Source organism: Bos javanicus, chromosome X (genome assembly GCF_032452875.1).
Source record: "Bos javanicus breed banteng chromosome X, ARS-OSU_banteng_1.0, whole genome shotgun sequence".
In the NCBI taxonomy this organism is placed as follows: Eukaryota; Metazoa; Chordata; class Mammalia; order Artiodactyla; family Bovidae; genus Bos; species Bos javanicus.
The window spans coordinates 16159633-16185327 of NC_083897.1; the positions used below are offsets into that span (position 1 = coordinate 16159633).

At 40.8% G+C, this 25695-nt stretch overlaps 1 protein-coding gene across 7 annotated transcripts in view; it reads right to left on the reverse strand.

The window, feature by feature from the left end:
- MBNL3 (muscleblind like splicing regulator 3) overlaps positions 1-23958 on the reverse strand; it is a 121039-nt gene extending 97081 nt beyond the window's left edge. For 2 of the 7 annotated variants that reach the window (XM_061408338.1, XM_061408337.1), the window contains exon 1: positions 22745-23087. The gene's annotated coding sequence lies outside the window, so the exon portion shown is untranslated. Of the gene's footprint in view, positions 1-22744; positions 23095-23644 lie in introns of those variants that run through there. The other 5 variants (XM_061408335.1, XM_061408334.1, XM_061408339.1 and 2 more) reach the window with 4 other exon arrangements.
- Between the last annotated feature and the right edge of the window lie 1737 nt (positions 23959-25695).

A 25695-nucleotide genomic window follows, 5' to 3' on the forward strand; every position in this document is an offset into this window, starting at 1 on the left:
AAATCCTAGCTCCTAGATAGCGTACTGGCCAATGATGCTGCTGCTGCCTCAAAGTTGCTTCAGTCGTGTCCGACTCTGTGCGGCCCCATAGACGGCAGCCCACCAGGCTCCCCGTCCCTGGGATTCTCCAGGCAAGAGTACTGGAGTGGGTTGCCAATGATGCTAGTGGCTGACTAAAAAAATGCCCATGTAAACCTTGCCAACAGAATGGCATCAATGCAGTCAAGAAATGTAAATCCAACTCTGTGGTATGCTCTATTTCTTGTGGTTTATAAACTACACATCAAACATTCTAAAAGCACTGATCCCTTAGCACGAGTAGTGTGTGAGCTATGGAAATTTTATCAAGATAATTGACAGATAGCCACGTAATTTACTGTAAAATTCTGCGGCCTTGTAAAAGGAGCAGAAAGGAATGTCAAAGTTGACCTCTCATTTCCAAGTACAGATAATGGAGAATCTGCTTGGCTTTTGGGGTGAAAAGACTCAAAGGACTATAGAGAAAACTTCACATCAACCTCCAGTGATTTAAATTTCATTTAAAGGTGAGTATGTATGATTTATGAAAAACAGAATACTAAAGCATAAAATTTCAGATGACTTGAAAATATAACAACAGGAAACATGCACATTGTGTTCACTAATCTTAGCCTGGCACTAATCTTAGCATTTTCATGTACATTAATTCATTTACTGCTCATAACAATCCTATGAGGTAGACACCAGCATTTTCCCAATTTTACAAATGGGGGAACTGAGATTCTGAAAGACTAAGTAACTTGCTCCAAGGTCACACAGTGGATTAGTGGAAAAGCCCTTGTCAATGTGGGGCATGCTCTAGAATGCTTGCTGCAATCACTAGTCTGTATTGCCTCCCATGGGCACAAAAGTACACAAACATAACCTAAAATTTATAGGCGTATTCCTAGATATTTGGGCACAGAATGAATCCCAGTACTTTTAGGTTCTATTAGGATATCATTTCTGGAGGTGCCAAGCAATACTAACAACAGTTCTACTTAAGCTTTATTTACAAATGAAGTATGTAATTGCATTGTATTCATAGATTTAATGTCAAAATACATGGCATTTGGTAGATGAGAAAAATGCAGTTAAACTTCACCATGTCGGTAAAAGGGGAAAGCCTTCTTATTATGTGCACGTGTGCTTAGTCGCTCAGTCGTGTCTGACTCTTTGTGACCCCAAGGACCGCAGCCTGCCAGGTTCCTCTGTCCATGGGGTTTCTCTAGGCAAGAATACTGGAGTGGGTTGCCGTGCCCTCCTCCAGGGGATCTTCCCGACCCAGGGATTGAACTGGGGTCTCCTGCATTGCAGGCGGATTCTTTACCAGCTGAGCTACCAGGGAAGCCTTCTTACTGGATGTGTTGAAATGTAGAGGAGAATGCCTCAGCCGTGATACGCATATCAGATGAGTGGATGAATGAGATCCAGATACAGAACTATACTCAGGATTTCAGCATCCCCATCAAACACATCTGCCCATCTCTATCTCAACAGTTGTCATACTATAGTGGAATCCTTGCTTATCTGCTCAACTGTGAGCTCCTCAAGGGCATGTGTTATTCATCTTCAGTGTTTGGCTCAATACCTCATATATACTAAGTTACTGACAAAACACTTCCTAAACCAACTTAAGCAGTGAGTATCTGCTATATGGAAGACACTCTGCTGGTGGGGGAGAAAAAGATCTGTTCCATGTGGAGGGTAGCATGGCAAAGTGGGAGCAATAGTGGCGGCGCCCCAAATAACAGAAAAGGTGAGCGTGAATCTTTCTGTAACAAATCAACTTTCCCCATAAAGGTTATAGAATGAGTGCGAATCTCAACATGTCCCAATCCACTGCTTCTCTTTAAGAGATCAACAACCCCCTCCCTTTAGCTGTTCCTTAACTTTTGTAATTCTTAAAATGGGAATAATATAACTGTCATCATACATAAGTCAATATAATTTCTAGTAACAGCTTTATTGAGATACAATTCACATACCATGACACTCAGCCTTTAAAATGTACAATTCAGTGGTTTTAGTATATCCACAGATATGAGCAAAATCATCACAATTTTAGAATATTTTGATCCCCTAGCCAAAGCATTTCTGTACATGCCCCTACCCTTCCATTTCTGAGCAACCACTAATCTACATTCTGTCTCTGTGGATTTGCCTATTCTGGACATCTTATATAAAAGGAATCATGCAGTATGTAGCCTTTTGTGTCTGGCTTCTTTCCCTAAGAATAAATTTTAATAATAAATAATAAATAAAATTTTAAAGGTTCGTCCATGTTGTTGAATACACATACCCTTCCTTTTTATTCCTGAATGGTATTCCATTGTGTGAGTATACCACATATGTTTACCTATTCATCAGCTGATGTGCATTTGGATTGTTTCCTATTTTGGGCTATTATGAATAAGTCAGTACAATTTTAAAACAACATGATTAGGCTAAAGAAGGAGACCCAAGGCATTATGGATAATGATGCTTTGTGATGCTCAGGTTATTTAAAAAAAAAAAAAAACTAGGTTCTTTATCTTAATACTACAACTTATTTGAATACTTTCTCAGAGTTAAAACCTCAGCACCAAGAAATATGGCTGATTCACGGGATGTGCTCAATAAAGATACGCTGAATGAATAACCAATGCAAAAAAAAAAAAAAAAAAAAAGGAAGAAAGAGAGCTGAAAGTGGGATAGAAAGCAGAGTGAAACAGAAAGAGTCCTGGGAAGTCAAGTATCAGGGAAAAATCAACCTGAGATTTAAAATGTGTGTGATAACTACATGCATTCAGCACAATTGACATGAAAATCTCCTAAACAAACAATTCCTATAAAAATACCAGGCACTACCACCATTAAATAATAGTATATGTTATTTACAAAACCGAAACAGACTCACAGACTTAGTCAACAAACTTATGGTTACCAAAGGGAAAAGGTGGGGAGATAGGTAAATTAGAAGGTTGGGATTAACATATATACTCTATATAAAATCATAAACAAAGTCCTACTGTATAGGACAGGGAACTAAACTCAATACTCTGTAATAACCTAATCAGGAATTAATCCAGAAAAGAATAAATGTATACATATGTATAACCAAATCAGTTCGCTGTACACCTGAAACTAACACAACATCACAAATCAACTATACTCCAATATAAAATAAAATAAATTAATATTCTATCCCACCATAATATGACTTTTAAAAAGTCTGCTGTTACTGACAATATTGTGCCAAGCAGACTTATTCTGCACAAAGGTATTATTGCCTGAGTGATGCTTTCTCCCTCCCACTTGTAGCAGTTTGTAGGTCTGTAACTTAGAAGTGTACTGCAAAGTCTACAGCGTCTGGTCATTCCAGATCTTTACTTCCTTCAAGCAGCACTGCTTTATCCAGTGCTCACTCCCAGATCACACAGTGAAAGCGACAGGCAGCAAACTCAGGTTCTCAATGAAACCTTTTCTATATTTCCACAATATAAACAGAGTATGGAGTCACAGTTGAAAAACTTCAAGTTTGGACGCTGCTGTTTACTAGCAGAACGTCTTTGGGCATGCTACCTAATCTCTTTGAGCTTCAGGTTCACCATCTGTAAAAAGGAGATATAACACCGACCTCACAAGGTTGCAATGAGGGTTAGATGAGATAATACGTGTATAGTGCTTATCACAGTGCCTGGCACAAAGTCGGCAGCTGTTTCCATTAGCAAACAGTACAAAATTGCATCACCTCTTCCTATCACTTCTTAATATAGTCTTAATATTAGTTCCATTTTCCTCTTTTCTTCCTAGTAAATTGTTCTAGGGTTAGGCCTTCTCTGACACTAAAAAACTGGTTGTCAGTTAATGTTATGTTTAAAGAAAAAAGTATGATTGTTTTATTTTAGGTCAGATGTTACATAGGAAGATATACTTGCAAAAGATCCACAGATACTACAAATCTATAACGTAAGTTAAAACCGTTCCTGTGTATGTTTGTGTGAATATGTGTTGTGGAGGGGGTGCGGGAGTGGTGCCAGGGTTGACATGCTGTAGAAAATCAACAGCACAAATCACACATAGCTGGTATACCTAATTTTTCTCCATGTATGTTTTGCAGATTTGCTTTTTTTCCATATGAATTTGTTTAGCTTGTTGACTGCAGTCAGATAAACTGCCCCTTCCCCCTTCTCTTTGTCAACTGCTCTGCACATATAAGACTATGGTTTTCAATTTGAATATTGGAAGAATCAAATTCCTGCCAAGAAAAGAAACTACAGACCGTTGGATGTCAACATGGATGTTGAGGAACATTACTGTTGTTCCAGGAACTGAGGCTAAAGGGACAAATGCAAGCTTACCTTTTGAGATAAAAGGGAGCTCCAGTGATGAACAGACACAAGAGAAATCGAATAGAAGTGGAATCTGAAGAAATGAGTAACTACCTCTCAAAGACAGACGGCTAGTGCTTTCAAAAAAAAAAAAAAAAGACAGCAAGTTTGACAAAACCAGACTTCCTTAGCTTTGAAAAAGACAAGTTACTTGGCATTCTAAAGTAAATTAAATGTTTCTCGCAACTTAATGCAGCTGGGCAGAAGTGGACACAAAGGCTTTTACTGAAAAGCCATTTTAAGAGAGGTTTGTTTGGAAATACTTTCTCATCACTCACTTTTGTCTTCCTTGCTGGAATTTCTCCACTCAAAGCTCGACAAACAAGTTGTCATTTCTTCGGCATTTATTACAGTATTAATCATACATGCAAACACACATACAAAGATAATGCATTAAAGACTTTGGGGAAAATACATTTTCTATATATATTTTAAATTATTTTAATCACTAATTGTGAAAAATTCAAATGAGTATCAATAATTTTGATTATTTAATTTCAATGTGTAAACATCATTGTTAAAAAATATAGTTTCAGCGAGGTTGTTATTATTGATACTATAACCCCCAAAGGGCTCATTTGCAAATTCAATGTCTTTACTGAATCCAATAAATCACTGTTACAGTAATAAACCAGAGAGCAGACTCTGGAGAAGGGGCTCAGATGCCTGTGAGGTGTTGTTAACTGGTAACACGGAACATGGCCTTTGAAGACATATCAGATTAAATTAACTTGTTAAGAGATGCACAGAGTTCACAACTTGATTATCAAGCTGTCTGGTTCCCTCAAAACAATAGCCTTAATTTAAACCAACCATATAAACTTGTCTTCATTTGCAGTTCTTCCAATTATCAAGCAAAGAGTTTTAAATTGTTGATCACAGATTTAATCAGCGCATTCAGGCTATTATTTCAAGTTTGGATCTGCTGCCTGTTTTTACCAGAACAAAGTAAAAAGATACTCTCAGTAACTTAAATGTGAGACCAATTCGTTTGCTTCTTTATTTAGGATAGTATAGAAATACTATTTTCTCCAGTATAAAATGGTAAGGAAGAAGCTGAAACTAGAAATCATAAATAAGAAATTAAAGGCAAATTTTTCATAGTCATTTTAGAATTATACTTAACAAACATTTCCCTTGCAGCGGAGGGGGGCATCTTTTAATCTAAGTTACTGCTGACTTTGTAGAGTGTGTCTTCTTGGCAGGAATATATTATTAAACCATTTTGATTTCTGTTGATGGAGTATTCTTAAATTCTTCTCAACAAGTCATGTTTGCACAGAAATTTATAATGTAGCATTAAAAAAGCTGAAAAAATGTATTTACACATACATACCCACTCATATGTATGTATATATGTATCTATACATATATGTGTGTGTATACATATGTATGTGCATATATATATATATGGGGCTTCCCTGGTGGCTCAGATGGTAAAGAAACTGACTGCAATGTGGGAGACCTGGGTTCAATCCCTGGGTTGGGAAGATCCCCTAGAGGAGGGCATGGCAACCTACTCCAGTATTCTTGCCTGGAGAATTCCATGGACAGAGGAGCCTAGTGGGCTACAGTCCATGGGGTCGCAAAGAGTCAGACACGACGGAGCAACTAAGCACACACACATACATACATAGTTTGGGAGTGGGGGGAAAAGGGATGGTAACTTTAGTATAATTTAATCCTCAGAATATGGTATTTATTTTAACCATCAAGTCCCAGGCATTCCACTTAAGAAAATATGGCAAAATAAACACAGTTTGGCAAATGCTGATTTAGCTCATCAGTACCTTTACAGTAACTTCAAAGATTTAAGTTTTTCAACATGACACAAAATTTGCATCATTTTGTCTTCTCTCCAGAGTAAAAAGCATTTTCAGAATCTCAAAGCAGCAACCATTTCTTTTTGTCTAGAATCAGACATCACCCTAGACATTAAATACAAGGCTTACATTAGAGATATTCGTACCAATTATCATCAGCTTCTAAGAAAGGAAGAACAAAATACATCCTAGAAGAGAGAATTGGGAGAGTGATTAAAATGAGGGGAATTGAATCTGGACCCAAAGTTTATTTTTTAAATTACATATTAAAAAGTATAAAATCCACAAAAAACTAAAGTTGCCAGATACAACTTAGGGAAGCTGCTTACCATGTTAAAATTTCTAACTTGATGAAGGACTGACATTGAATCTGAGTCTAAAGGGAAATCACAGAGTAAAAGTCCATCCTTGGCAGTTATATTGGAATCATTATTTTTTATAGCTTTTACCACCTTCTCTTTCATTTTCATTGAGCCTGACTTATACAAAGATGTCAGTCACATTTTCACTAATTCAGTAGCACTGACTTGTCTCTAAAGCTACTTAAAAACAACCCTATCTATTATTTTGGCTGAGTTCCACTGTCTTGTTTTTGTCCAAACCTATCCCAGTTCTTTTACGATGGGCTTAATCCTGTACAAAGAGAATAAACACCAGAGCCCTTCACAGATTACTCAATCAGATTGCACAAATAATACTGTGCATATTAACCGAGACGCAAGGCAAGTAGGGTAGGCACTCAATATCTATTTGGTGACTTACAAACATTTCTCGTATTCTACATTTGAAGAGTAAAAGTAGGATGAAAGAGCGCTTCACCTCTGCCTCCCTGTCAGCCAGTAAGCACATTTCAGCCACTCCTACCCTAAAACAACAACAAACTCTTCCTTCCCTGGATCCTATTTCCTTGTTAAGTTCCAACATTTTTCATTCTTAATCAAGTGTCTCAAAAAAGCAATCATTACCACTTTCATTTCCCAATTTTTCATTTACTCCTCAACCCTCTGCAAACTGGTTTCGTGTCTTTAAAAAGTCACCCGTAACATTTAAAATACCAAAACCAAATACCAAAATACCAAAACTCAACTTACATAATACCTTTGATATTGGTTGATATCGCACTCTCCTTCTAAAAACTTTCTACTTTGCTTCTGTGGCACAAAGCGATTCCTCCTCTGACTGACTCCAAGGCTTTACTCTGCTATGTCTCTGCATTTTTAAAAAGTTTCATACAACTTTGTTCTAGGCTTTTCTATGTAGCTGTTTCAGCAGCACTTTCACTCAACATCATTTCACACTCCTGACTCCTTATGCTTCATCCTCTGTTATTTCCCACCCTACTGTAGAACTTGAAACTCAATATTAAAAAAACTAAGATCATGGCATCCAGTTTCATTCACTTCATGTCAAACAGAAGGGTAAAAAGTGGAAAGTGACAGATTTTATTTTCTTGGGCTCTGAAATCACTGTGGACTATGACTGCATGCATGCAATTAAGGGACGTTTGCTCCTTGGAAGGAAAACTGACAAACCTAGACAGTGTATTCAAAAGCAGAGACATCACTTTGCCGACAAAGGGCCATCTAGTCAAAGCTATGGTTTTTCCAGTAGTCATGTATGGATAGGAGAATTGAACCATAAAGAAGGCTGAGTGCCAAAGAACTGATGCCTTTGAATTGTGGTGCTGGAGAAGACTCTTGAAAGTCCCTTGGACAGCAAGGAGATCAAACCAGTCAGTCCTAAAGGATATCAACCCTGAATGGTCATTGGAAGGACTGATGCTGAAGCTGAAGCTCTAATACTTTGGCCAGCTGATGTGAAGAGCTGACTCACTGGAAAAGACCCTGATGCTGGGAAAGATTGAAGGCAAAGCAGAAGGGGGCAGCAGAGGATGAGATGGTTAGATAGCATCACTGACTCAACTGACATGAGTCTGAGCAAACTCTGGGAGCTAGTGAAGGGCAGGGGAGCCTGATGTGCTATAGTCCATGGGGTCATCAAGAGACAACACAACTTAGCAACTCAACAACAACAACTGTAGCACCATCCACCAGTCATTTGTTCTATCAAGATGATTGAGAGACTAATGTTGGCTTGACTGAAAAGGAAATAAATTTCTTCACTGATGGAAGAGGGAGGCCATAGGTCATGAGATGGTCCCCAAATAATGAAGAGAATATGACTGGACAATGAAGAAATTAGTTTGTGTTTGTGACGGTGGTATGGGGTTGTATTAAAAAGTGAGCAAAGAGCTGAAGGTACAATCTTTAGCCCAATATCTACTGGTGTGAAAGAGCGTACTTGCCTAGCTAGAACCAACTGCATTTTGTACCTAGAGGAAATGTCATAACAACAATGAAAGCACCTAGCAGGGCACAGGCAATGGCACCCCACTCCAGTACTCTTGCCTGGAAAATCCCATGGACGGAGGAGCCTGGTAGGCTGCAGTCCATAGCTTCGCGAAGAGTCGGACACGACGGGCGACTTCCCTTTCACTTTTCACTTTCATGCATTGGAGAAGGAAATGGCAACCCACTCCAGTGTTCTTGCCTGGAGAATCCCAGGGACGGGGGAGCCTGCTGGGCTGCTGTCTATGGGGTCGCACAGAGTCGGACACGACTGAAGTGACTTAGCAGCAGCAGCAGCAGGGCACAGAGCATCTGGCTCCAGTAACTATTCGATAAATGTCAGTTGACTCTAAATAAACACCTATTATAGGACCTTTTTATTGGCTGTGAAAATGGGGGTTCAAATTTTATTCCTATATATAAACTCCTGCCTACAGATATTAAGATTTAAAAAGTATAATACATTACTAGAGGCAAAGGTGGTAGTAAGCACTGCCACCCAAGAACTCCGGGCCTGCCAGCATAAGAAGGTGTCAAGGGAAGTTGCAAGCCTCTGACATCTCACATGCTTAAGTTTTATACCTAGCAAATCAGAAAGGGACCCTTCATGACACAAAAGCAATGGGTGTTGATTTTACTTTCCGACTTCTTATTGCCTCAGTTCTGTTCTGCTCTAGGAAGCTAAAAGTTTAATGACTCCAAAGTCTGGATGTGTCCTCCACAACACTCCCTCTACAGGGATTCAAGGAAACCAGCTTATTTTCACTTAAGAACAAACCAACCAGTCAACCTCTCATTTCAAGAGGCGTTTGCTTTGTTTTGTTTGAATTATTACCCGACATGAGGAACAACAGGAACCAGAGCTCCTCTCCTGAAACCGAGAGGACCAAGCTTTTGTTTTTCCTATGTCCAATTGTTGCAGGCTTCCTGAAATAAAATGGTGGCAATTCTTAGAACCAAGAAGCTTTCCTCACTTAGGAAAAATTCTGCCAATAGGAATACCAACATCTTAATTTTTCTTGGCCATTCAGTTCAGTTCAGTCGCTCAGTCGTGTCCGACTCTTTGCGACCCCATGAATCACAGCACGCCAGGCCTCCCTGTCCATCACCAACTCCCGGAGTCCACTCAGACTCACGTCCATCGAGTCAGTGATGCCATCCAGCCATCTCATCCTCTGTCGTCCCCTTCTCCTCCTGCCCCCAATCCCTCCCAGCATCAGAGTCTTTTCCAATGAGTCAACTCTTCACATGAGGTGGCCAAAGTACTGGTTTCAGCTTCAGCATCAGTCCTTCCAATGAACACCCAGGACGGATCTCCTTTAGGATAGGGTCCCACAAAAATGAGGAATAAGTTATAGGGAATTACAAAAGCAAAAGACTAGTAAATAGAGCATCTCTTTCTTTCAATCTTCCTTCTTCATTCTAGAAGACAGTATGCCCTCACAGTCTCACTGCCTTCTAAGGGAAATAGTCATTCACAATCAACAAACTCACCAACTGAGGGTCTTATGTTCCGTGTATACCTTGAGGTTTTCAGTGAAATTTGACAGATGTGTTACACAAGAGATCATTATATTTCTCAGACTTGAGAAAAGCTAGGATGATATGTGAAATGAATGACAGATTGGGGTTTAGGCAGATGTAACACACCTTCTTCCATAGCTTCTTTTTATTCCTATTAATTTGCCAAGTATTTACAAAAAACCCCACAGGGCTAAAGTGAAAGAGGCAGCTAAGTGTCCATCAGCATATGAAAAGATAAAGAGGATGTGCTACACACACACACACACACACACACACACACACACACACACAATGGAATACTACTTAGCCATAAAAAAGAATGAAATAATGCCATTTGCAGCAACAGGGATGGCCCTAGAGATTATCACACTAAGTCAGACATAGAAAGACAAATATCATACAATATCACTTAAATGTGGAATCTAAAAAAAAATTATACAAATGTACTTATTTACAAAACACAAACAGACTCACAGACTTCAAAAACAAACTACTGGTCACCAAAGGTGGGAATGAGGGATAGATTAGGACTTTGGGATTAATATGTACACACTACTATATATAGACTAGATCATATATATAGTAGGAATATATATAGATATCATGTATAGATCATATATCACTTTGCTGTATACAGAAAACTAACATACTGTAAATCAACTACACTGTAATAAAATTTAAAAATAAAAATAAATACATATACTGAAATACTACTCAGCAATGAACAAAGAATGAAATTTTGCCATTTGCAACAACATGAATGGACTTGGAGGGCATTATGCTGGACATATGCTAAGTGAAACAAATCAGACAGAGAAAAATAAGTATTGTATAATATCACTTATGTGTGGAAAATAAACTAGTGAATATAACAAAAAAGAGGCAGACTCACAGATACAAACTAGTTATTACCAGTGAGGGGAGGAGCAACAGAGGGGTGAGGGAGTGGAAGGCACAAAATATCAGGTATAAGAAAGACTCAAGGATGTACTGTACAACATAAAGAATATAGACAATATTTTATAGTAACTATAAATGGAATAGAACCTTTAAAATTGTATTAAAAAATTGAAAAGTAGCTGACATCCCAAATCAATGGCAAATTTTGTTTGCCCCAAACACACAAAACCATCACATCCTTGTTGCAGCTGAAAATCCTGAATAACTCACACTTTAATGGCCCACATCTTATTTTAACTACTCTAGCTACTAAAATGTTTATGATGAAACAGATGCTATAGGCAAAGTTATCCTGTGGCCTAAAAACATACATATTAGTGCTCTCTAAACAGCTTTAATGAACAGAACAAGAAATGGTTAAAACCTGTCACTCCAAAGATAGGGAAATATATGCAGATTCAGCCATCCTTTTTTAGTTTTTATCATCATGAATAGAGTAATTCACGGAACATTTCTGTCAGTGATGGTATAACACTTTATTACAGTGCTTAATTTGTTTTACATCCCATTTAATAAATTGATTGCTAATTACACAACCATTAGATGTGTAAGCCTTTCTCTATTCTTAAGTTTTAAATATGGTATATCTGAAGAGGGAGATGAAACTCATTTACAGTGACAGAGTTTAGTTATCAACTCATTAGAACTAAGATTGTATTTTATTTCCAGAGCAGTAACTTAAGTTTAACATTTAAATGTCTGTGATGAAAAGCCTAATTTCATTTCATATTCTTAGTGTGGAGAAAACAGCAGTGCTTAAAGGCTCTGAAAGATGTCCACAGTAAAAGACCTTTGGGAATGAAGTCAACATGTCCAGTCATAAAAGAGGCTTCATGGCACTGGGAGAGAACTGGGGATGGGGGTGGATCCTTATGATCCTACTGGACACACAACAGTACCCTAGATGGCTATGTTGTACTCTCCCTAACAATGATTTAATTCAAAGGAATATGCACAAATTGTCCAGATTTCTAAAGCTGTTTCCAACCTCTTAATGGATTATACTCAGTACCTTATGTGAGTAAATCCTTTCTTCTCTAGTGCTGGGTTTAATTCTTATCAGTGAAAAGCGAAAGTGAAAGTCGCTCAGTCGTGTCCAACTCTTTGCGACCCCATGGACTATACAGTCCATGGAATTCTCCAGGCCAGAATACTGGAGTGGGTAGCCTTTCCCTGCTTCAGGGGATCTTCCAACCCAGGGATGGAACCCAGGTCTCCCACATAGCAGGTGGATTCTTTTACCAGCTGAGACACAAGAGAAGCCCCAAAAAAGTAATTAGGAAGGCTCTATGACTATTGTCGTCTTTATTTGTGTAATCATTCCCATCAACAGGACTTTCTTGATAGCTCAGTGGTATAGAGTTGGACGCGACTGAGTGACTTTCACTTTCTCATCAACATCCTAGGTATATTTAACTTCCATCTTACACCTCCCATCCACAATTTTACAATTCATTTTAATGTGTGCCTTTGTTCACTGCAGAAAAAAAAAAAGCCACTCACAGGTTTTTCTTCCAACATATGGTAAATGTGTACATTTACAACTTATTTAAAAATCAGTTTTCTTCTTTCTTGATATGACCATTTTAGATTTGTAAAAACCAATTTTTAAATTTTTTACACTTACATTAAATTCATCCTACAATAATGTGAGCTTTTTTTCTACACATAAATTTTTTGACCATTCTTTTGCTGCTAGAAGCACCTCACATCCAGCCATCTCAAGATTTTTAGTTATTGTTGTTGTTTTTCTAAGATGTCCTCTTTTGACTTCTGTTCATAGGTACCATTGTTTCCTGTGTCTCATGGTCTATCAACATCACTTGGTAAAAACATAATACTTACATAAAGTGCATACCCTGAGAACTACAACAATATCATAGATGTTAAATCTTACAGCATTCCTACAGCAATGTCTCACTTCTTAGTTTGAAAAACAGACACACAACTGTCAGGGTACTTAAACAACATCATTCAATATGTCAGCAACCAAGTCCCTTGTATCTCTTGACTACCTTCCCTTCAAAAAAAAGAGGAAAAATCATTTTTGACCTGGTTTGAAATAAAATCTACTAAAACATTGACTTTTAAACTTTTAAACAACAGCAACAAATAATAAGAAACACAGTTCAACATCTTAAGTATATATATATGTATAGATCTGAAATAACAGTCTCATCAAAAATATTTAAATGTATTACCTGATATATTTTGATGTTTTCTTGCTACATATTCTATTCAATTTTGTTTAAAAGAAATGCTAGTCATAACTTCCTAAGTGGATTTCATTATGCACATGACTTGCTGCCCACCACTTGAAGACTGCACTGATAGAAAAAATAGACTTACCACATGACACACGGTAATGGTATTAGCTCTGCTAATAGTTGGGTAAATCTTCATTAATTATGAGGCCACTAGTACAGACTACAGTAACTGAATCCGAACCAGCATGAAATATATTTGGGGATAACCCACAAAGAAAGGGTTTGCTAAACAAAACATGATGTCAAGAAGATGGAAGGGGTATTTAACCTCTTAGAACAAGATACCTCTAAGGTTTCTGGATCATTATTTAAACGCAGCCGTGTTGCTAACTATAAATGCATGTTAATATTCAGGTCATTGGGACATCTACTCAGAAGAACCTTGTTTGTTCTTAATCCAAAACATTTTGTAAATCAGAATATTATATTGAATCTGAGCTTGAAAAATCTGAGTGTATCTTAACATTCAAATGCTAGAATTCTCAACAATAAAATCATGTTGTAATTTTTTGTTTAGTTCATCCAAGTCACTTTTTTGTTTATAAATGTGTTCGAGGTATCATCTAATAATAACAACAGTAACTGGTATACAGTTAATTTGTAGAGTGTTTTAAACTTCAGAAAACTCTTTTCATTTTGGAGCTGGTGATGACCAGCAATCTTTGGATTACTGAATATTTAAAAAGCATATAATGACATTTTCCAGACCCAAAAATGAAACTTAATATTTGGTGTGCTCTGCCTGTGACAGATGACTCAATCCCATGAAGAAATCCAGGTGCCTGGCCTATTACAATCGCCTGTTTTTCAGAGGCCGGGCCCACCCCTGCCATTCCCCTACCAAATTTGGAAGATATGGAAGGAAATTTCAAGGTAAAAGACTAAGCCAAGTTCTGAAGTGGGGGTGTCCCAGAACCCCCTTACATGGAGGTATCTATTAAACAACTTAGAGCAGATGTTTACCCTTTATAAACATTTAACATTTTTGCAAAATGAAGGCTTAAGAAGCTAAGGGAGTGAAGGACAGGCCAGGAAGTCAGGGATTCCTGGATGTGAACCTAATCTTGGGCCTATTCTGCTTTTGCTCTAAATCAATGCCAAATGCTTCACACCTCAGCTGCTTTATAGCAGGCAAGAATTATACTTGTGACGAAACTGTTTCCTGAGAATGTCTTAGGTTAAATGGTCACTATTACAGCCCTCAAAGATACTTCCTTTCACAAGAGGTGAAGCATTCTTCATACATATTATTTACCTTCTTTATATTAGGAAACTGAAACAGAATATTGGTGTCCTGCTTAACTGACCTTGAAAAGAGATCATTCTTCCCATCCCTAAATGCTTGTCCACTTCACAATGAATTGGTTATCCAACCAGTTAGGAAATTCAATCCTGTGATCTTAAAGGTTTTTAAGGGCACTGTAACACCTGTGAGTTGACCATTTCGGCAGCTAATCCTGGGCCAGCTCAGGGCCCTCATCTTTCTCTGTCTTCTCTCCATGGGTCATCAACCTGCAGGAAATGCCCTCCTCATCCACGTCTTGATTGGGTACCCTCTTGGGAAAGTCACTTGGTCCTGGTCATGAAAAAAAGGTCCATTTTTCACACCACAAAGCAGCACCTCCATATCTGGCTCTGCTTGCACTGCTTTGGGCTCTTCAAAAGGCAGACTGTGTTTTCACTTTCTCCCCCCCACTTCATGATAAAAGCGTCCTGCTCCCTTCGTGGCATCTAATGAATGGTCCTCTCTCCCTGGATTTGGACCGTTGGCCTTTCCGACCAGTCATTAACTGGCAGGAAATGCCCTTCTCAGCAATCACTATTGTGTAAATAGAGCTATAAACTTTCGAATGCCCCTGCAACCCCAGACCCTAAAGCTGCACGTGGTGGGGGGGTGGTGAGCAGATCTTTATTGTAAAAGCACTGCCTTCCAAATTAAACTCAAACCACATGATACAGTTCATAAAATATACAAAATATACAGTCCAGTGACAGATTTACCGTGGCCCTACATAATAAAGCCAAAAAAAAAAAAAAATCATCTCTATACGGAAAACACTGCTACTTTTGACCCAAATAGCCCCCAAACAGGAAGCGAAAAGCAAATAGGCAGCTGTGGCCTCACTAAGTTATGAAGGAGACCAGAGCAAACGGCATTTCCTGTCATTGCTTGTCACTATTTCTCAGTGCCTCTGTCGGAACTGTTTTCATAGATGGCTAAAAATATTATGGAAATTTCTTTGGGGATAAGATGGAAGGCAATGAAGGGAGCTGTTAGATGATCTAGACTTGAAAGTGAAAAATGTAACTTTTACCAAAAAATTTCCTTAGGACTGGTCACACAACCAGTCACTTGAACTTCTGCATTTTAATGAATACAGGAATAACAGACCACATGAGAAAAAGTAAAAAGTAAAAGTGTTCAGGATCAGACATTAGATAACCTAGATGTTTCCTGTTAATTTCAGGTCAGTTTTCAGAACAATTTGCATGCACCTGATGAGTAAAGAGAGAACTGCAGACTATAATACCCCAGAGAAGAGGAACTAGCGTCTTCAATTTGGTTTCTCTCTCCCTCTGTCTCTCACCAGCCCACAATATGACCTGTGTAACCTCAAAGTATGTGCAGGTATGAGAGGTCTCTAAGGGAATCACATTTTAGATCCTTCACTATTGTCAACACACACTTCACACCATATGGAGGGATTCCTGTCTTTTTTCCAGAACTGTGAAATGCCAAGCCCTATGTCACATTTCTGTAGCCTCTCAACTTCTCAATCACCAAAGATCTTCGGAGGGGAAGTTTAACTGGAAAGTACAAGCGTTTTGCTCTCATGTTATTGTTACACTGAAGCTCTCGGGATGTCCAAATGAATCCCCCAGCAAAACCAGGTTTATCAAAGAAAGAGGATTACTAAACGGTAGCAGGGCAGCTAGTTGGCCAAAGTTCTGCCAAACTCTTTCTCCGAAAAAAGGCCTTCCCTTGGGGAGACACTGTGAGTGTGATCCCAGCCCAGACCCTGGCTTCAGAAAGCCGGCAGAACACTTATAGACAGTCCCTTCCCGTGGCTGTGGTCAGTGCTACAGGCATTTATAAAAGATCAGACTACCCAGCACCTCCTCCACCCCCATGGTTTTCTACATTTTGAAGCTCTTAGACATAAAAAGTGACCCTATAATCTGTATATTTTTCACCTCATACTTCTGGGTGAGCTAAGAAGGTTTTCTTCATGCTATCCAATCACTTAGGAAAGATGCTGACATCAACAACTTGAGTTTAAATTTTGCTCAAAATCACCTCTGAAAAGAATCCACTCCTCTTCTCTGGGAGCCTCACTGATAACAGATAGCAAGGACGGGGGGACACATCAATGTGTTTGTTATTTAATAAAAATTTGGGCTATTTATGGAGTGCCTGCATTTCGGTGGACAGTAGGGTGCTGAGAAGGAATGTGATCTCTGCCAGCGTGTCACGCATCTAGTTGAGTGTGTTTCTATATATTTTAAATAGAACTTGGAAAAACCACTACAGAGTACATGGATCCAATCATAATAAAGCAACCACCCTAACATTATGTGAAAATCTCATTTTCTCAGTTTGTAAAGCAAACAAAAGTGAGAAATTATACTATGGGACATATGTCCAAATTAATATTATACATGGTACTTTTCTTCTGCTTTGTTTTCCAGCGTGAAGGCTGAAGACTAAAAACAAAAGTTGAAATGCAAGCTCTCTGGTTCTTCCACTCTCTTGGTTTCTGCTAACAGGCCAACTGCCCCCTGCCAAATAAAAACACAGCCCCTTGTCTGGTTTCTTCATGCTGCTATATAAGGAGAGACTGCAAAAGCTGTACCTAAAGCCTCATGGTCCTCTGGGCACAAAAGATGATTGTGGTGGATCTGAAATGGCAGCTCGTCTCTTCCACTGGGTGGACTTTGCTTTCTGGATACAGTAAAAAGAGGCGCTATTCACACCTGTATCTTGGTAAATAAAAACCTATGCAAATTCACCCTCTAAATGGGCAATCAGTGTTTTGAGTGAAAATGAGACAGCTCTCAGTGTCCTTTTGGGGTTTTGTCTGACTTCATCACTTTCTAAACTATACATGACATGAGGCATCTGAGTCACGGTATTTCTGATTTTGTTCCTTTTTTTTTTTTTTTTTAACCTGGTAAAACGGTTTGAAGGACTGTTTCTACACAACTTCTGGTTGCGGACTGATTTCTCTGGGATGTGCTAGGGATACACTAAATGCAAATACAGGTGACGGGAAAAGAGCAGCTGGCTTTCAGGCTACTCCTTGAGGCCTCAGCCCAAAGGCTGCCATTGCCTGCTTTTCCCTGGACTTGTGGCAGAGCTGCTACCATGGCGTCAAGCACGATATCCTGTTTGTTGTTACTGATAATTTTTTGTCAATAAAAAATAGATAACGCTACCTGAAATCACAGAAAGGCTGTTCATAAAATAAAACAACAAGTTAGAAAGAATATTCTCCCATTTACTTAACCAGGTTTTACTGAGAGCCCTCCCTGTAGCTCAAATGGTAAAGAATCTGCCTGCAACTCAGGAGACCAGGGTTTGATCCCTAGGTTGGGAAGATCTCCTAGAGAAGAGAATGGCAACCCACTCTAGTATCCTTGCCTGGAGAATCCCATGGACGGAGGAGCCTGGGGAGCTATAGTCTGTGGGGTTGCAAAGAGCTGGACACAATTGAGTGACTAACACTAGTACCAGCTACTATGTCCAGGCACTGGGGATATAAAGGAGACCCAGGAACTTGCCTACTAAGGAGTTACTCATACTTCACTTTCACTTTTCACTTTCATGCATTGGAAGAGGAAATGGCAACCCACTCCAGTGTTCTTGCCTGGAGAATCCCAGGGACAGAGGAGCCTGGTGGGCTACCATCTATGGGGTCACACAGAGTCAGACACGACTGAAGCGACTTAGCAGCAGCAGCAGCATACATTCAAGGAAACCTGAATAAGCCTTAAGAAAGTAGTCTCAAATTTCCACACCAGTTGCAGGCGATGCCAAGGAGCTCAAGATTCAAAAAAACTGGTGGGACAATTTTAAGTTAATTTGAGTAATCCACATTGGACAACAAGATGAAGCAAACTGCCGGTCTCTAGGATGTTCCTACGGCCTTAAGGAGATCACACAGCCTGTCAGAAGTCCAGTGCCAATCTCCTGCAATTCTGCCCAGACTGCCTTTCTCAATTGGAGGCCCTTTCCTTCTGGGCCCTTCAAGTTCATCCACTGTGTCGTCATAAAACTGACCTCTGTCTAATGTTAAAAACAAATCACTCCTTCTACTCATGAGCCAATGTAATGCTGATTAAAAAAAGGCCCTAAGAGTAGACATAATATTTTAAATAGCATGCCTAATTGATTTCTAAGTCTCTATTAATCAGTCTCCTTTTTTTCCCTTAACACTTTGGTCTCATGGCTATCATGAAGAGTTCTGGGGTTACTATGCTTGAGTTCCTTGAAAAGGATCATATACATATAGAAGGAGAAAAAAAAATATATATGTATGTGTGTGTGACATGTATGTGAATATATAACATACATGTTATATATACTGTACATGTTATATACATTCACATGTATATTAACTTACATGTATACACCCCTACACACACACATACTTAAATCAAGCTTTCTCATTTCTGCTTCCTCTTGAGTTCTAATCAACATATTCTAATTAACTTACTGGAGTTCAACATACAGAGCCTTGGAGAGACATAGTGTAATGCAAACATTTACTATAGTTTATTGTGAAGTTTTTTTCTTTCATTCTTAGAATTGGAGGAGTGCTGTAAAAATAGGTATTTTTCTATAATCATCTGGGAATAAATCAATGCATGGTTGTATAAACTGTCCTAAGATGAAGACTATTTTGTACACTGTGCACATGCGTGTGCTTCTATGTGCCCAGACAACCTGGGCGTACCTTTATTTCGCAAATAAAAATAAGGTCCTTCTTTCCAGTTGCATTATTTCCCCATCCCTCTTTTCTTTTTTTCTTTTTTTCCCCATAGTCGCTCAACTTAATACCAAGGAGAAGTAAATTATGGTTTTATATTGTGTATTTATTAGAAGGATCTGGGGCAAAAAACTTTTCTGACCCCTTTTAGGTCAAAGGGATAGCATTAACACCTGATAATGTAATTGATAACTTATTTATCCTAATTCTCAAAGTTGTCTTTCCAACACTGTCATCTGGCTGTCTTCAAGCAATATATAACCATTCAGGAAGAGCAGGATGCTTCAGAACCAGATTCCATAAGATCTAAAAGCCTACATTAATATGGCTCTATTTGCTTTCTTTTGGGTCATAATTTGTGTTTGTTTTGGGTTGGTCAGCAATTAAAGGTACTTGCTCCCAGTTTATTCTCTTAGAGGGAAAGGGCCCACGTCATTTCATCTGAGGCACAGGTTTCCTTTTATTTTTGAATTGAGAGCTCTGTCACATGGACCGAGGGACAGAAAAACCCCCCAAAAGAAACAAAACTTCTGAATTATACTCTCCTGACATCACATACATTTATAAAGGGAGAAAAATCCATCTGTTGACCCTACTACACTGTTATAAGAAAACTCAACCATATGGAGCACCTTGACAAAGTCAAGGTGTACGTAGCCTGCATGCTCTTTCAGACACTTGAGAGCTGTAACATGGCAGTGATCATTATCTAACTTTAATTACGGGATCAAATTACTTGTCAAACATGGACTGTAACTTATTCTTGTCTGCTAGGCCCCAATCTCTGTTTGTAATCCTATCAGACAGTTTGATTTATTTCAAAACAGAACAACTCTGCCACCTTCCTGAAAGGACTGTGCTATTAATAAGCAGGATAAATGTGCAGTTTTCAGAAGGAAAATCTTCATCACATTAGGAGTTTTTACTCTTTTCTTCCCTTCCCTTCCCTCTCACATATAAAGACATCTGGGGAGAGACAAAACTGTACCTCCAGCTACACAGTAAGCATCTGCACAGCAGCCCAGACACGGCCACTGTTCCAAGCACGTGCAGTACTGTACAGCCTCCAAAGGCAAGACCTTTCTTTCCCCAGGCTGCTGTGATTACTTTTTCATATGGCAGAGCTGGGCAGATAATAGTACACCTACCGGTCAGAATGATGAATTACACAGGAGCCTAGCAGTGCAGTGAGAAGCGAGGGAACCCATTTGAGGCTAATACAATGCAGGAAATGAAGGGAAAGAATGTTCTAAATGACTTCAAATGTTGAGGTTCTAGCCAGGGCACAAAAAGCAAACTATCTTCTGTTTAAATTAAAAGCTGAGCACAAAATCTGCTCCTCTGTGAGTTTACCAACTACTCATTTTTCTTTTTAACTCAACATGTATTAAGCACCTAATTTGTGCCAAGCATTGCTTAGGTAGGTGCAGGAGATTACCAAAGAGAATTCGGATACCAGCTCAGAATCATAGGTGTTATCCCCCATAAAAGGCACCTGTTGTGAAACGTGTGGGCTGAACAGTTGAGGGGAATCATTAAAGCAGCAAAGGAAATTGGAGAAATGAAGTACCTAAGAGGTAAGAAACAGAGTGAAACATGCAGTCACCACCTCTAGCCCAGCACCATATCAATTCTCTCTCAAAATATTTTTTTTTCTGACAAACTCCTTTGCTTATATTTTCATACAAGGTCTCCAATCTCATCAGTCTAGAAAGCCACTGAATGTGTAACTGACAAAATGTCTTCTAATGTCTGACACTAGTTCAGCTTGTCTATTCTGTCCCCAAGGTTTAGCCCTCCACCCCATGCCACCCCCACTCTTTTAAGGATACATTTGCCCAAAGTCATTCAGCAACAAGGCAGGATGTGAGGAAGCAAAGCTTCATGAGCTGGAGTCTAAGGATGTAATCACTAAAAGCTAGAGAAGGTCCTTTGTGTCATCGCTGCTCTCTTGCACAAATGCAGGTATCTATTTCTCTACCTGCAAGAGGAACTCTCCTTTTCGATGTGAAGTGATGAACTTCCCTGAACACTTCTGCCACCAATAATCTGAAAAATGGATTATACAGTAAATTCCACTGCAAACAGTGAAGTTCTTTCTAGGCACACCACAGCACCTAGACAGGAAAACTGCAGCATTTCGCACAGGTGCAAAACAATCTCTTCACCCCCACCACTCCTGGGGGAGCTTGCTTATTTTAATAACAGGAGAATCTGCCAGCCAAGTTGCTCCTATTGCTTTGGGAGAAGTCAAAAGTGGACAGAGGTAGAAGAATATCACCTGGGTTATGGGTAGAAGCCCTTTTAGGCTATGTTCAGGGAAGTTTCAACAAATATGAAAGCATTTCCCTGAAGTATTACACATTGAGAAACATTTCAAAAACAACTTTTAACAGTATTTAAACATTAAGGACTAGATTTCTCATAGGCAAAATGGAAAAATGTGATTATAACCAGAAAAATCCGAGGGCGCTGGTAAGCTCCATGGTCAATATGCCTTTCATCGGAGGGGAAAAACCTCAGGTGAACTGTATTAAACACTAACGTGTGGTCATTAGTACAGCTAGTTCAACAGTCCACTTTCCAACCATTATACCAGTAACTACCCAAAGACTTATCAAGGGGTCAACATAGTGAAAAATTAGCAATTATTTCAAAATTAAATCTTGCAAGTTTTGTTTTAATTGGTGTTTTCTCGTCAATTAACCTGTGGCATTATGCTGTGAGGATTCATACCCAATTCAAAAACACCAGCAATTTAGGAACATCTGAAAAGAAGAACTTTTGGAAAACATGCTATCTTAATTACAGCAACAATAAATTCACCCTCACTGTTGTATTAAGCTCCACCAACTAAGGGTCAGCAGACAGAAAAACACACAGTAGGTCTTCTAACGATAAAACTACACAACTGAATCACCCGAATGTTAACTTGGGTTGCTGGTCTATTTAATTTCATTTTCTGACCATAAAAGCTTATCGTGTGAACGCTAAAAATGAACGTTCTCTTTTCAAGAGTCTCCTGAAATTTACCTTCAGTCCCTTTCGGATGCCGATAGTAAAAGCAAGCTGCCTAAATGTGTTGTTCTGCAGCGGGAAGAGAGACCAGACCGCGCAACAGGAAAGCCAGGGCACTGCCCACGTTACCGCACCGCCCCGGGAACGTGAGCGGCTAGAAGCACTTGCGGATGGTATGCCATACAAGAAGTTCCTTTCAATGACAAAATAGGCATTATATATGCCATACAGAAATATAAAGGAAGGAGAAAAAAGGAAGCAGAAAAAGAAGAAAGATTAAAGCCCCTAACGTTAACAAACTTGTAGGACTACTTTTCCTTCTACTTGCCATTTTGAAAAATAAAAGTTTAAAAAGCATTCGATTTCGCCGGCGCCCTAGAAAGGCAGCCACGCTCGGCAACCCCAACTCCTCGCCGGCCTTACCTTCTGCTGCTAGCGCGAACCCAGGGGCTAAGGGGTCCCGCTCTCAGCGGCGGCGGTGGCGGGGACAGTGGCACATGCCATCTGTTAGCGACAGAAGCAAAAGCCGCGCTGCGCTAGGTGGCCCCGATGCGGGGAGAGCCTCTAGCACGGGTGGCTACCCAATGCCGCCATTTTAAAGCGAGGCTCCTGAAATCATTAGATATAAGCAAATTAAAGCCCGCCCCACCTACAGAACTTCGGGGCTGGGACGGGCAACCCGGCTTCGAGTCGGCCGCGGTGGGGTAGAAAATGTCAAGTGAGAGACGCACACAGGGACTCCGGGACGGAGGCGACATCCCTCCGACCCCCTCCCCCCTCGCCGCCACCCCCCGGGCTCGGGCGAGCCTCCTTGCGAGTCCAGAGACCTGAGGATTTTCTTTTTCTCCACTACTCCGGGACCCTTTCCTGGGGCCCGCCGGCGGGCTGGGGGACAGTGGGGGCCCGGGGGCGGCCCTCCCCGCGCCTCCCGAGCGCTTGGTTTAGTCCACTTGGAGCACACCTCGCGCTCCGGGCTCCCCGGCGGCAGGCGGGCGGGCGCGGGGCTCCGGGCCCGGCGAGCGGCTGCCATGGCAACCCGGGACCAAACCCCGCCCGGCCGCAGCCAAAGGCGTGCCCTCCGCCGGCCCGCCGGCCGGCCGGTCGGTCGGTCCTCGGCAGCGCCCGCCGACCCGGCGGCCCTCGCGGTGCCCCGCGCCCGGCACACGCGCGGCGCGCCGAGGGCACGGCGCCGGCAAGGGGACTCCCGGCGCCCCAGCGGCAACTCCCGCCCAACTCCGGCGGGCTGGGAAGCGGCGCGCTGCCCCGCCCGGCCAGGTAGCGCGGCGCGCCCCGCACCGGCCCCACCGCCGCCGCCGACCTCACCTGGCCCGGCGCGCGCGGCTCGCAGCTCCGGACGCGGCGGGAATCCAGCGGCGTGCAGCCCCCGACTTCGCGCCCAGCCCGGGACTCTCGGTCCTCCGCCTCCCTCGCTGCTCCCAGAGAGCGCCAAAAAGTAGCGCTCCAGATCCCGCTCGCTCCGAGTGTTGGCACTGTGTTCCTGTAGCGATGTGTATATTCTTTGAGTCTTTCTTTAGCTCACGGGTCTCGTGGAGCGGAGCGCGGGCTTTATTCTCAGGGGGTGTGGCGCCTCTTCCCCCAGCCCGCCAGCCCAGCCCCCACTTCAAGGGCTTTTTGCCATTTCATTATTAAGGGAAGGGGCTGGGGCAGCAAATCATAACGCTCAGGTTTTGCAAAAGCGAGAACAGAACTTACACACTGCCCCAGAGGGGATGGGGGTGGGGGTGGAGGTGGGGGTGGGGGAGGGAGGCAGCAAAGTTTGTAGAGCTGCAGGAACTGAAGTGCCAATGAGAAATGCAGTGCGGTTCGAAGCTGGACGCTTCTAGACACTCTGGATATAAGATGAAATAGGTAATTCCAAAAATGACCTTAGTCAATAAATACGTCGGCCCACTGAAGACAAAATACATATATATTTATATACTCACCAACACTCATCAGCTGCCTTCCTGAGTCCTCTCTTTTCTATAAATTCTTTATTTCCCTTTAAAACCCTGATCTCAGAAAGGGAAATGTTGGTCTGTACGAATAGCTCCCCTCTTTAACGGAGTTTGAAGGGGAGGAGGAGCCCTAAGGTAGAGTTCCAGATACTTTTGAATGACAAGTGGACAAAGCAAATGCAATTATATATTTTGATTTTTTCAAAAAATGTACATCTGGATAGCTAAATTACAAGTTTCTTTTTAATGCAAGTGTGATAGGAACACCAGCTGTTCCTTAACTGGAGCCCAATGGTAATCAATGCATGCTTTTTATTTAATCTTAGAAGGACAATTGTAGTCTGAAACACACGTATATGCAGGATGCTCCGTGACAAGCTCATAGCAATTCATGGGCTGCTCTCCTGCCATGAACTGCTTCACCCCAGTAACAGAGTTCCACGTGCCCTGCAGAAAGTGCAGAAACGTCACAGGAGGTATTCAAGCAGCAGTTAAATCGAAGAGTGGGGTGAATTCTCAGGCTAATTACATTTTTAAAAATTCTACCGGACTGATCCAAATAGAATTCTCCAGCTAATATTAGGCAAGAAATCAATCTCTGTTAAATGTGAGATAATAGGAGCAGGATCATAATGGTTGGAAGAACACTGGCACAAACTGTCCTTTAAATAATTGAGAAAAACCCTCTGTGGCATTTGACAAGCATTGTGAAAGTTATCAGGACAACAGGCAGGGGCGATGTCTGATAGGTTTGTAATACTGAGTAGAATCCTAAGCATGAGTCAAACAAAAGGCAGGAGTTTCTAGTTATTTGAAAAGAAGGAGAGGGGGAAAAAAGAGACTAATTCCTAGCCACCTTTCTGCACCTCCCTTCCAACTTACCAAATGACCTGCCCTACTCTAAAAATCAAATTTGGCTGATGTATAGGAAGTGGCTTTTGCAGTCCAGAGACTAAAAGTAGGAGGTGTTGGCTACCGCAGTAGGCTGGAGAGAAGGGCAAGGCTGAATTATATAACTCTATACCCAATGATCTAACAGATGAGGAACTGTTATCACAGCAAGTCAACAAAGGCCTCTTTATACTAAACGTAACTTGGGTCAACACCAGTTCCCTTACCTCTGCCCACCACTGCAAACCACATCTCCTATGGGACACTGGCTTTCCCTAATTCCACACAAGCTGGCTTGATTTTAGTGTTCCTTCATGGCTGAAATAATTGTTTTATCATAAATTTCAGGTCACAAACAGGACAGCTTGGTTGTTCTCTGGGTAGCACAGCTTAAACACTGTCTCTTGCTGGACATTTCTGACTGGTGAAAGTTGCAAATGAGACTTCATTATTCTCTCTTCTCCACACTGAAGGGAAGAAAAACCTTATAAACAAATTTGAGCCTGGTAAACTGTCCTCCTTGTA